The 14284-nt window shown below is 40.9% G+C and overlaps 1 protein-coding gene across 2 annotated transcripts in view; it reads left to right on the top strand.

Moving 5' to 3' along the window:
- NKAIN2 (sodium/potassium transporting ATPase interacting 2) overlaps positions 1-14284 on the top strand; it is a 693641-nt gene that overhangs the window by 572942 nt on the left and 106415 nt on the right. The window lies entirely within an intron of this gene.

Here is a 14284-nt window from a genome sequence, read left to right on the forward strand (position 1 = left end):
CTATCTACAATGTAACCCTCCCTGATCAGCCAGTGAAGCTGACAGTTCATGTAAACTGCATCGTTAAAGCATGCTTGACTCAGGAATTACCTTCTTAAGGGAATATATATGGAAATGGGGGGAAGGAGAAAACCAGATTTTAATCTCTGATAAATGGCACCCTCAGCTTCCCAAGATGGCACCCAAGCTTCTAGTCATCTTGTAAAAGCATTGCTTTGCCTGTGCCCTAGGGACATAGCTACTTTTACAAGATAATATCTGAGATCAATATTCCTATGTATATGATATTTAAATATGAGCGTTCTGAATCCATTTATATTCTTTTAGTTTACATTTTTTTGATTAAATGGTTTTTATTGCATGGAGGAGAGGAAAAACTAGGACAATTAAAATGAAATAAGAAATGCAAGGTAAGCTCAATATAAACCGATATTTATTATATCATTAAATAATATTGTACATTTGTTTACTGCTTTATATTTTAAGAAAAGTCAGAGGAAAAGAATCAAAACTCTCAGAAAAAAGAAACAAACCACAGGAAACAGGAGAAGGATGGCTTGAACACCATAGGGTTTTAGACAGAAATACTATGATGTACGGGGAAGAAATTGCTATCCTGCAGCAACGATCCCAGTCCAGTAATGTCTCTAGTAATGTAATACCACACCCATCAGTTTCCTGGCTCTATCTGTTATTTCTTCTGTCTGACGCATATTTGCCATGTCATACAGATTACTACAGTATACATGTGTTGATGAATATTATGCTTAAAAAGAGTGGATCCTTTTATTTATTATGGAACAGATTCTGCCACCCTTATATTTTGTAGTCCCTTATTCTCCTAGTCCCATGGACTTCACTGGGACTATGCACAGAATAATGAACAACTCAACAAGTAGAGGGATGACAGAATCTTGCCCTGTGCACCAGTTCCTCATCTGGTGTAAATTGGAATTGTTTGATTGGCTTCATAGAATCATAGGGCTGGAAGGGACCTCAAGAGGTCATCTAGTTCAGTCCCCTGCTCTTATGGCAGGACTAAGTAACGTATTCAGTGGATGTGTTCCCATTTAAGCCAGCTGAAGGTCTGGCTCACTGGCTTAATAGCATTTCTCAATATGTACTTTTGAAAATTAATGGGAAATGTACATACATTGTGTGCAACATTGTGTGTTAAATGCTTTAAGCTGCCTTTGAATTATCATATTCTGATAAGGTTAAAGAGTATTAAAATGACCATAAATATTTGTTTGGGTTCTCATGCCTTAGCCACAGCTCAAAAGAAGATTATCATTTGCTTATGTCAGCTTCTTTGAGATCATGTTTGTAAGTCTCCTATGAACTTTTGTTTTTTCGCACTTATGAAAATGCTACTTTAGTCTTTGTGGACTGTGCCTGCAGTGGGGGAGGAATTGTGTATCTCATTTCTTGTGCAAACATTTCAAATGTTATCCCAAATTTAACCAGAAAAGCACACAAATGCAAGAAGCAGCCAATACACATCTTCCCCATTTCACACTGCAGTCTAAGATATGCTTATATCTTATTTCTGTAGTCAGATGAGAGTGTAGACTCAAGTAGTAGATAATCAAATTACTTTTAATAAAACTAAAGCTGTGATCATTACTAAGTGACATAGTATAGCAGCACACGAAGAAAGAGCAATTTCACTTACTGTTAAATTAATTACTGCATGTAAAGTGAAATGAGTTTGATATATCAAGTGTGAATATAGCCTTCAGCACTGTGATAAAGTTGAACACCTCCAAGGACAGGAATGAACTTTTTATGGACTAAAGTTTGTCAGAGTCATTTAACATATCCCAACAGCTATTGCCTTGTTGATTTAAAAAATAAATGGAACCTTTTAAAGAGCAACCTGAAGAAGATAGTTATACTTTTCAAAATGTATAGGGTTAGTATAACTATCTTTTTAGGATAGGAGCTATGTAAAACTCAATGGCCAGATTCATCCATGATGTAAATCTGTATCAGGCTTACAAGAACATTGATCTATGGGGCAGGAGTTATGCACACATCATCTTCGGTGTGTATTCATGAGAGTTCACAACCCTGAGTTTCACTCTGAGGCCCAAACTGGAACAGCAAAGCCAACCCCCTAGAACATTGTGAACTTTCAGATCTGAACCCAAACTCTGTGGCTGGCAACCATTTTTGGAACATGCATCTGTGACCTGTATGTGTCTACAGTGGCCTACCTGAAAATGCCATGGTCAGGGCATACTGCAAAAAGGAGAACAAATTCTCCCAAAGCTCGTGGCTAACACTGAAGTTAGATTCACCAACCCATCACAAGCAGTGATCTCCCACATTGGTTATCAAGAAGCCCCAGAAAAGAAATACACAGCTCCCTTTATTGCATTTCAGTCTCTGACTCCCAATCAGCACTTAATGTGAAAAGAAGGATCCCGTGTCCTTTTAGTAATTTCCTGAGCGCCAGACTCCCTTGAGTGAATATTTTAAATGTCTAAAATTCTGATTAATATAAAATTGCTATTTTTTGAATGTGCTTAAAGTTTAGAACACTAAATATCAGTATATTTATCCTTTGTTTGGTGCACTGAGTAGGTAAAGATGATATATTTTGTGCTTTTCTTATCGTTTTCCCCCCACAAATGGAGTCTCACGTTTATCTATGTTCTGTAAGATTCCTCTCCCTTCCCCATTGGGTGATGGAGCACACTTGCCTCCTAGCAGGGTACTATCCTCACATTTCCTATCCAGGTCTTCTTGGCCAACAGCCTGATCAGAGCTGTTTTGGGCTCCATGCTACCTCATTTCCCAGTGTGACTTGCCCCCCTACAGCTCATTCCCAGTCTCAAAATGCATTTGGTGGCAGGATATGTCAGAAGTGCATGCCAAGGAAGGAATGGGAATACTTGGCAGAGGTAGATCACGCTCACTGAATCAGAAACACTATTGGCTCAAGTAACAGGACTGCTGCTTACTGTGAACCCCACAGGACAAGCCCCTTGTTACATACCCACCCCCTTTGAACCTTGTCCACATCAGGGAAAGTTCTATTGGAAAGAATTGCTCTCCTCCTTTTTTCCCCCCTTGGCCATTTCATCAGTGTTGCCAGCTATGAGCCTGTATGGTCTGAGCTGTCAGGGTCTCCAGCTTCTCTTCCAGCTCACTCACCATAATTAGCAGGTGATCTCTTTCCTCTAAAGTTACTTGATATTCCTCAGCCAGTTGTCCCCCTGCATCCTGAGATGGGGCTTGAGCCACCCACACTTCCCTTGTTTCCTCATGCTTCCCCGTTTGGGTGCCACCTCCTCACCACCAGGTGCCATCTGGATTTCTACAGCAGCCCCTGGTGCGCAGTTTGGGTGCCAGCCTCCTTCCCTTGGGCTCCAGTTTGCATTCCCCCTTGGCCCACACCTGCTTCTGAGGATTAGTTTAGTTCTGGGGTACCTCAAACTCTAACTTTGGTAGAACTTCTATTTCATTTATCTCGTACCCATCTTTCTGGGATGGTCCGGTATTCTGGTCTAACGTCTCTCTGGTACCCACAGAGTGGGTCAGAACCACTTCCTCTTCCTGTCTATTTTCACATATTACAGGGCTTACAAATTCTGGCTAACAAATTATACATTATATTGGCATTTACCGGATTATCCCATTTCTGGCACAATTTGTCTTTTCTTGCCATCCTCAGACCATCGTCTTCCCTCTTCACAGTGCCAGTCTTCAAAAGAACAAGTATTCTGCTTATGACCTCCCAGCCTGCACTGGAAACATACCTCAGAGGGCTTATCTTCCTCCTTGAGGGTTTAGCCTCTTAGGTGGGGATCCCCATGTGGCTGAAACATCCCTCAAAGTCATATTCCATGAGAGGACAGTTCTTCCGTATATGTCCTGCCTCCCCACAGCAGAGGCATACCACTGGAATCTCCCAGTTCCTCTGTGAGGATAAGGGAGTTGTTGGCCATTCTTTGATGGTCCGGTGGTCAGGGTTAGCCTTAACTTCTTCCTCTGTGGGTTACCTTCCAGTTGGGGTATTCCTGTTCTCAGCCTACTTCCTGAACTGGGTACTTCCAGTCTGCCCAGCTCCAGCCGCTCAGTTCCCTCCACCTCCAAGAAAGCCTCTGCCCTTTCCAGTGCTTCCGGTGCAGATGCCAGCTGAAACCACTTCACCTACAGTTGATCTTCCATGGGCGGAAATGGCAGACAGTTTTCTAAAACAATTAGATCTACGACTACCCACAACAAGTTTGTCTCTGGATTCATCCACTGGATCGTTAGGTCCTGCAACCTCTGGGCTCCTATATAGGGTCAGGCTCCCCAATGGGACACGGCTCTGTGTGGATTTTATGTCAGTAGGCTTCAGCCATGAGTCCCTGCTGATCTATGATAGCTGCTTTCAGTTTGGGGTACAAGCATCACTCAAGTTTCTGTAAACAGTTTTAGCTTCTCTGGTCAGAAATGGCACTACCCTAGTAGACCAGTGGAGTCCTCCCAGCCAGCAGCCCAGGCGACCCGCTCAGAAAGAAAGGCCTCAGCATCATCCCGACTTGGCCAGTTCCAGGCTCAGCCTGCCCTGTCCCAATCCTCCCAGAGGTTCTGGGGCCCATCTTCCCAGTTGCTGCAGAAATTGCTCCTTCTGCTGACATTAGGACTCCTCTCCTGCCACTACTGCTGCTGGGTGATCAGCTGTACCACCTGCTGCTGCTGTTGGCTTTGCAAAAGCAGCAAGAGGAAGGTCTGAGTCTTTTGCTGCTTCTCTGCTAATAGACAGATAATCTCTTCATATGGTGGTATATCAACTCCCCTCCTTTGTTGGAGGGGGGGTTTCTGATCCTGCTGACTAGGCCAATTCGTAACAAGACTGCTGCTTACTGAGCAGCCCCTCCTGACCAGGCTTGTTCCTGCAGGCTCCCACCTCTGATTTTCCTCTGTTCAGGACCTTTTGAGAAATCAACTATACCTTTGCCTGGGGCTAGTTTAATACCAGAACCAGTTTACAACAACCCAGAGGCTCAAACTGAAATCCATTCCAACAACACAAAGAAAAAGTCCATAGGTAGCTCTGGCATTTTCTATCACCCCTGGGACTCTTTTTCCATCCCGCTCTAATTGCCCAGCTAGTCCTCCCAGAAGGGACATTACTGGTCAAAAATAAGCCAGTATAGAGTCTATTTAAGGAGCCCCTTGAAGGGAGAAATAGAGACAGGGTACTGCAAAGTCACAGCTGGTGCACAGGGGATGCTGCAGGGCAGGTATGCCCACTTATAATGTTATTGGAAGGTAGGAAAAAACAAATATCCATCAGTTTACAATTACACATTTTTAACATCATTTCATAATATTTTACTGATGTTTAAAACCAATGTTCAATCCACTCTGCTTAGCAAACAGAGTGGAATTATGTTCAGTAGTGAGCTGTCTGGGTTAACAAAGAATATTCATTAAAAAGAACCCCAACAAATCAAGAGTTTTGTCATGGAACTCATTCTCTAATGAATTTACGACTGGGGGTTAGATTGTGCCTTTGGGCTCAGCCACTAAGTAAGGGGTAGTACAGGAGTTCCTTGCTTTGGAGGATAGCAATTTGCTACTAGTGACAACAACTCTGAGTTGCCAGCAAATGAGGGAGCTGGGCTTGCCTGCACAGGGAGTTATTCTGGATTAGCTATTCCTATTCCATTATTCCTGATTAACTCCATGTGTGGATGCTCTTATTCCATAATAAGAATCACTTATTCTTAATTAGGTTAATCCACACTGGAAGGAATAACAGTGTCCGCACATGTAGTTAATCAGAAATAGTTAATCTATTTTAAATTTTCACCTACTTTATTCTGGATTAAACTTTCATTTGTAGACAAGTCCTGATGCTCCATCGGTTCTCCATCCCCTCCACCCACCTACTTCAGGGGCAGTGGGAGTAAGGGTACAGCACTTCCTTACTTCTACATGCTCAGACCCAAGATCTAAGACAGCTATACAAGGGCCTAAGGGGAGTCCTTGCTCCTTCTTACTCCTTTGTGCTCATGTGTAGTCCAAGTCTCAGTCTAGTCCTCCAGCACAAACTTTGCCTTGCCGCCATTGAAAGCCCTAAAGACCTGGACCTAAATTCTCTGTTCTGAATGTGCCACTCCAACCCGTGCAAAGGGACCATAAAGCAGGCAGATCTCACCAGCTGTAGATTCCCCCACATGGGGAGAATTTCCAGGTTGTAGAGAGCTCTCGTAGCAGCTCTGTCGTGCTGCTTTGCAGCCTTCCAGCAGTGGAAGCATGGCTGGGGAAAAGAAGATTTCATGTTGGATTAAAACTAGAACTCTGCATTAGCTAGAGCTGATCAGGCAGAGTGTTTTGGCACTGTGTAGAAATAATATTTTAGCCAATATAGCAAACCAATCACTCTAGAAATAGCAGATTTTTTTTTTTTTTTTTTTTTTTTTTGCTGGGGAGGAGGAGGCGGTTTCAATATTTTTATCTCCTTGACCTAGTCTTTTCCATCAGCAGCCTCAGCAGCCAACTAGCTTTGTCCCCACTAGTAGAGGAATCTACACCCAGTCTTTTGGATGCTGTCCAAATGTAATAAATCCATGTCCTTAGTGTTTTATTTAGAATTCGGAGGTTATTTATATTTATCTCAGCAAATTCTAAGCACTATTGAGCTACATATTTGCCTGGATAAACCAAGACAAGAAACATAGCAACTATCCTGAAAATAAAGTACAATCATTAAAATATTTTTAAAGTCCTTCTGCAATGCACATGACGAATATTAATACTGCTATAAGCCAGTGGAATCACACAATTTCAGTTATTAGTAAACAGCCAACACTCGGGAAGTTTTTCACAAGTTTCTCTTTATTTTGGAAAGAGATGCAAGAGAAGATTGAATTGAGAAAGATTCTGTAATCCATTGTTAGTTGTATTTTCTAAAACATAACTTTGATGGGGGAAGAATGATGGTGGAGATTAGGAGTGTTGTATGGTGTCCTGATTCTCGCTCTATTGAGTTCTGTTCTTCTCTAAGAAAAAAATGCAAAGTCCAATTTTCAATCTTGGGCACCTAAATTAGGCCACTCTGTTTCACATTGACACTGAAACAGGAACACAGCTCTCAAAATTAGGTATCTGGGCACCTATTAGCTGATTTGAGCTTCCTAATATAGAATTTGATACGTTAAGTAAGGTGTGTCCAAGTTTCAAAATACTTCTCCACAGAATTTAGGGTATCAAATTTTGCTACTGATGGGCTAAGGAAATATTAAAAGACACAGGTTCTATCCTGCTGTCATGTACACTGGTGTCAATCATGAGTAATTCCTTTTAAATCAGTGGTGTTATACCAGGGTAAAACTGTGTGAGTGGAATCAGACTGCAGCAACAAAGCTTCTAGGTTCCCAGAGCACAAATTGTAAGATATTACAGTATTTTCTTGTGATTTTTTTCACTGGGGAACTATGCAGATCCTTTGCCAAGCATATTGCGAAGCCTATAGCAAAGCTGAACTTTCCCACAATAATAATCGTGCTTCTTGACTGATGGGATTGGCTATGCTGGAGTTAAATCTTTTTATGAGTGTTCCTAGAAGAGACCAGAAATCTTAGACATGTTGAATGTACATGTTCCATTAAAATATAGAACTAAGATGTTAGTTAAGATTGCACTGATCATGGCTCAAAGGACTTCAGGACAGAGTGGATGGGACAGGCTAAAATGTTAGCATTCTGCTGTACTAAGTGACAAAACCATCCCGTGTTCTGTAGCTGCAGGTCATTTTGAGGGCTATGGATATATTTTGTCACACAAAATTCTGAAATGTTCAAGGAATTTGTAATTTCTTTAGCAATTTCAAAGGGGCTCAGTCATCCCAATATTTCTTAATGTCTTTTAACGTGATTTAGTGGGCTTCTTGGAAGAATACCATCCCTAGAACTCACTTTAAATGAATCTGAGTAACTTCTTAATAGCACATTGGTGAAACGTACCAGTGAATGTGCTTCTGAGGTCTCGATTTATAATTCAGCAGTCTGATGGCCCTGATTCCTCTGTCTTGCACTGATGAAAATCAGGAATCCCTTTTGAATTGAATAAGTGAATTGAAATTATTTTCAATTTTCACACCATTGAAAACAACAAAGTTATACTGATGTAAAACTGGTTGTGTGAGAGGAGATTCAGGGCCAGTATGTACAGGATTTTATGGTTACCAGACTCCCAAATATATCAAAGAAAGGGGAGGCAAAGAGCCATGTGCAAGAGAAAGGAAAGTGGGAATGTCAGAGATCAATGAGTGTGCAACAGGTGATAAGAAAGTGTGTAATTAGAAATCCATGATCTCTAGACAGGAGTAAGGCAATGGTGTTTTTTATAGTAACTGTATATGAGTGTGAAACTTTTTGGAGAGGGCTTCTGATTACTTCTAATACATTCTAATTCTAATACATTTCAGATTAATAACATTTACAGTTTCAATTTTTAATAAATAAAATCAGTCATATTCCAAAAAAATACATCGTTTTGAATTTCTGTGCACATTACTATTTTTGAGACCATCAAGGATGACAAAAAGGTCTGTCTATATATAGGAACGGATACCATGCTGCTTTATATTGTTTTGCTCCACTGATGAGTGCAGGTGTTTCTTTAGACAGGAAAAGGTCTGCTTGCATGATGAAAACGATATTGCCTGATGAGAACTAGTAGAAGTGGAAAAGTGAGATAACAGAAGAAAAAGCTGCCTACAGAGGCCTCTGTGCATCCAAAACATCCAGAACTATAGAAGCTTTTAGACATTGATCTTTATCAGTGAAACTGCATGTGATAATTCAGGCTCCAAGCAACCTGCTCTTGATAGAGTGTGTTTGAAAAATGAAACAAGGGGTTGCACTGCTGTATTTGACAAAACTTATATTGAAGCATTGCAGGCTTGCACAGATTTTAGCAATTCTTAATTACAACAATGAAAGCATTTGATTTCCTATGTCATGACAAACCAGATTAATGGAAGCTGATACAGGGATGTAGAAATTTTATCTCCCTGTGCCAGCAAGGTTTGTTGCACTCTATGAGGGAGTTGCCCTGAATCTGCCTTTTCTTGGGGTTTTCTCTAGATTGAGCTGCTCTAACCTATGCCAGAACTCCACAGGGTAAACTCCACTGTAAAGAACCAAATAAATCACTATACCTCCTGACCATCTCCGTCCATGTGTTGGCCTCTTACTGTCGCCTTAGTGCAAGAGAGGTTGTGACCACCTTCTGACAATGCAATGTTCTCCGTTAGTGGTCAGTCCACTGCTGGGTCTTTTCACTACTGTCATCTTCAGCATAAATTGTTATGCACTGTGTGGTTAATCTAGAGCCCAATGTCCGAAACTAGTCACATAACTGTCAGTGATCAATGTTGTTTAGAAGACTAGGATAAACTGAAATTACAATTTCAAAGACAGACTCGTCTTGAAGATGTCTGAGTTTATAATGCCTCTCTGAAATCTCCAGACAGTAAGTAGCTTAGTTATGTAATCCATCAGTACCTCCCATGTCCACATCAAATATCTTTTGTCATTTCAAGAATGTCAGCAAAGATACCTTTCCAAATATTCTTTCTCAGTCTCCCTATCTTGGTGCATAAGCAAAATCTAGTTTAATTTTCTTTAACAGGTTTTGCAAATGGCACCAGGATTTACAAAAGCTTCACAGTAATCATCAATGAAGTTTGTACAGCTATATCTATGTCCAGAAAAGGAAGCAACCGTTGGATGAATTAGGATAATAAAATCTTCCTTGACATACAGGCTGTGAACAATACCATATTGGCACGCCCAGCAGGCATCAACATTCCTGTTAAGTTCCACAGCTTCAAGGCTTATCAGGCTACTTCTCAGCATTACTCTGAATAGTGTCTGAACTGCAGATGTTGAAAAGAACACAGACAGGAAAGACACAAGAGGATAAAAAAAAAAATCCCTTGCTGCTTCTGTAGATTTTTTCTACGTCCACTAAAACTGTGTTTAAACAGTCTGCATAGTAATGTGTGTAAATAGCAAGAGGAGTTTTTCCATGAAGAATTCTCAGTGCTCCTGAATAATGGATGTTAGTGATGGATGTGTCCCTCCTCAAACTGACTTACACAGTTCTTCAAAGAGATTCCAGAGTTCACCAGTTGTGTCATTAGAACCTTTCACACACAGCGTGGTCCTTCACCACCCACCAACTATGGCTACTTGCTTCATCTGCCAGTAGATGGAATGACATATACTTACAGGTCAGATCCTCAGCTGGCGTACATTCTCAAAGGCTCATTGATTCCAGGACTCGCAGTCTATGGGTCTATGATAATTTACATCAGCTACAGATCTGCCCCTCAGTCTCACTTTGCACAGTGGTTGATCAACTAGTTTACTTTGTGTTGTGGGAGACATAATGGACTCTGGGCCTGATTCTGATCCCACTTTGTGCCAGTTTTCATACTAGTAATTCCCATAAATTCAATGAAATTACCTCCTGTAACTCCTCTTACAACAGCTAAAGATCAGAATCAGGCCTATTGTATTCAGATTTGTGCTGGGATCTGTGGATGTATTTGCTGAAACCAGGCTCCCATTTGACTAATCACCTCTTTTTGCTTCTTAAATTAAATTTCTCTTAGTTGTTGACTCAGATTTCCCGTTTTAAAATCTTATTAATATTCAGCATTTTTTAGCACTACCACCCAAAGATCTCCAAGCTGGGGTTCTGTTTTGGTTTTTTTTTACACAGAGAGAATTATTGAAGCCTACAACCCTTCTCTGAAATAGGTATCACCCCCATTTTACAAAGCGGAGAAAACAAACAATGTGGAAGTTCAGTGATTTGCACAGGGTCCCACAGCAAGTCTTTGGCAGAGCCAGAACTTAAACCTAGTTCTGCTCACACCCACTGTGGCATTCTGCACTTGCTCAAGCTTTCTTTCTGTTTTGTTTTTTACTGATGACCTAAACAAGCCTATCCTTGTCTGAAGCAATTTTATTTCATACTAATCACAGCTTTCATATAAAATGACAAACACTATTATTTTTGGGGGGGGGGGGGGGGGGGGCCATTTAAAGCATAAGAGAGAATCATTCCTGTGAAGCTTTAGGGGTGGGTTCAGCGATGGAACATGGCTGTAATGTGCAATGTTTTATCTGCATATGTAATTATGCAAATTGTAATGTGTAATTATAGTGTCTATGCAGTTTGGAATTTAGTTGCATGTCTCATTTATAAGTCTTCAGAGCAATGCAGCCAGGCGTAAGAGGACACAATTCTATTGAAATCAATGGCTTTCTATCCATGTACACCAGGATTGAATTTTGCCCCTCTATGACCAGCCCCTGTTTCTCTATTTTAACTTCCAGCTTTACACACAGTTAAAAATTATTCGGTACCTGACTGTTTCTTCATTTTTTTAATTGTTTTTCAAGGAGTTCCTTTTGCACTTCTCATTTTTATTTTCTTAATCATTTTGGTTGATCATGATACTTCTGAGTTCACTACAATCAATAAAATAGAACAAAACAATTACTCCAGTTCATTCTTGCTGCTGCTCTGATAAGAGAACTGAGTGGTTAAGAATTTTCCACAGCAGCAACAGTGACTTAAAGAGGAAAAGGTTTTCTGACAATAAGGTGATGAAATTTGATTTCACTCATACCAGTGTAAATCCATTAATTTAACTTCAGCACAGATACAGGTGGGACGAGATCTTCGCCCTTGCTCCAGCCCATTTATGCCAGGTAGGACTTCCACTTTTCTTGTGAGGAAAAGGCAATCAAAAAACTATTGCTCAGGCAGATGTTCTGTGCACATAAAGACTATTCATCATTCCAGATGTTGTTTTAAAATGCTTGGGACACCTGAGGCATTGAGAAAAATTGGTTTCCTTTTGAAGGAATTTTAATATAAAGTGTTAGGATTCTCTACTTCATTGTCTTGCTTTTTCTCTATTGTTCCTATATTGTTCAGATATTCGCCTCCACACTGGATTTTCAACTTGGTTTATTTCAAGTTAAGTTATGGGCTGAAATATGTGGGTGTGTCTACACTGTAGCTGGGAGTGCGCTTCCTGGTGTGGGTAGAGAGATGTCTGCTAGCTCCCACTAGCATGCTAAAAATAGCAATGTAGCCAGGGTAGCATTGGTGGCAGCTTGGGCTAGCCTCTTAAGTACAAACCTGCCCAGACCCCCGGGATTCATACTCGAGAAGTGAGCCTGAGCCACCACCCGTGTTACCCCAGCTGCACTGCTATTTTTAGTGCACTAGCTCAAGCAGAACTAGTGCATCTGTCTACCAGTGCTGCGAAACATGCTCCCAGCAGCAATGCAGACATCCTGTATATAAAACCAGAATCTTTGTCTTGTACATGTCTATTCCCAGGGCCTCATCCTTATTATACATGCTTAACTTATATGCAAAAAGAAGGGCATTTTTCTTTGCTGAGCGTGCTCTTAATGATACAAAGTTCATCTTAAAATGTCTGCCAAATTGAACCACAGCATTCAGATTCAGTGCATTGGACTTGAATATCTCTAGGTTTGGCAGGTCTGACGTTTTGCCTAAGTGTTCACATGGGGCCTGATCATCCAAACACTTGCCCATTAGGCATAGAAGTTACTATTATGAGCTGCCCCATTCACGTTAATACGCATTACCCATAGTAATGAGGCCCTTATGGAATTGCATGGTAATTATTGATTGCAAAAATATTTACAGCCAGTCCTGCTATCTGATGGTTACGTGGATACATGCAGATTAGTAATTGATTTTTAGACATACGCTGAAGCAACATCACTGTATCTTAGGGCAGGACTGCAATATTTAAAAATACGTTCAGCAGCACCATGGTGCCAGATACAAACACAGACTGATATATCAGTCATGAACTTATGCAAAAAATCTCTCCAAACAAGGAGCCTATGACTTAAATGCAATTAGAAAATGGATGTTTTTAAGGGGAAGGGAAAATACACACACGATCTGCTGCAGAATGGAGTTCTGTTCAACTCACTTTGGTAAACCTGGTTAAATAGTTACTTTGAAATCTTTGAGGATCTTAAATATTAATGTTAGCAACAGGCTGAAAAAAATATAAACGACTCTGGATGATGTGTAGGAGAGCTTGGTTCTGAAAAGATGTTTCTGACAGGCAATTTTTCTTTGCATGACTGAGCACATGTGCAGATTGACAATTTACACAAAGGTTACGTTTATAAAGGTTAATAAATGGTTAATCAATTGTTATAGAGTCCAGCACCCAATAGGTTGCTTATAATCTATAACACTTTCAACGGATGTGCTTACCACCATCTATAACACATATGGTTAATGTCTGTGATATGTTTATTACGTCTGTTAATCATTTATTAACCCATTGTATACTATTTATAAAAGGTAGCCTTAAAGTGTGACTGTCTCGTTATTCCTTTGAACCATCTGGTGTGTACCAGCTGTGAGGAACTCGTAGGATGCCTTTCTGCCTGCCTTTGTGACTCTCTTGCCCCATTGCCTTTGGACAGAGCAATGGATAATAGCTGCTTCTTTGAAAACTGATACAAAGTTAGGGCTGAAACTATGCATCACAAGAGAATTTAGAAGTGGAATCCATTGCTACATATGACAGACAAATCCTATCTTCCCCTTCTTTCATGACTGCAGGGCACATACAGGGCAACTGGTATGGTTCTGCTTCACAGCTGGGATATGGCGGAAACTTGCAGTGGGACCACACACCCTCAGTTCTATGAAGACCTGCTCCTGGGGTCTCCCTTGTAGGTCTTGGAGGATCAGGAGAGGGGCAGATTGGGAGAAGTTGGGATGGGGTTGTGGCTCTGGCACTGTGCATCTCCATCTGCCATTGTGGCTTCCATTGCAGCGTAGGCACAGTAGTGTCAGGAGCAACTACACCCTCAAGGCTCCAGTAACAACTTGGAGCAGAGCTTGAGTTGGAATATGACTTTCCTCCAGCCCTTATATGACCAACACTCACATGCCAAGTCCCAAATACTTGGGTCTGCTACAAGGGACATTTCTCCTATTTCTTCAGAAGTAGATGAAGTTCTTTTACTACTCCTGCATCCTTTCTGCCTGCTGTGTGATCTAGATGAGGAGCTTGGCCTGTGACTCAAGAACACCTCTATGCCAACTGGCAAGGAGGTCACAAGAATATCCTGTTCCTGGCACATACATTCTACTTCACCAAAAAGAGTCATGTGAGGTCTCTAATAAATGCTTAGGTCATGTTGATCCTCATAATAGCTTCATAATGTACATATGGTTACTATTT

This window comes from Emydura macquarii, unplaced genomic scaffold (assembly GCF_026122565.2).
Source record: "Emydura macquarii macquarii isolate MOO-44397 ecotype Brisbane River unplaced genomic scaffold, CSIRO-AGI_Emac_v2 contig_1146, whole genome shotgun sequence".
In the NCBI taxonomy this organism is placed as follows: Eukaryota; Metazoa; Chordata; order Testudines; family Chelidae; genus Emydura; species Emydura macquarii.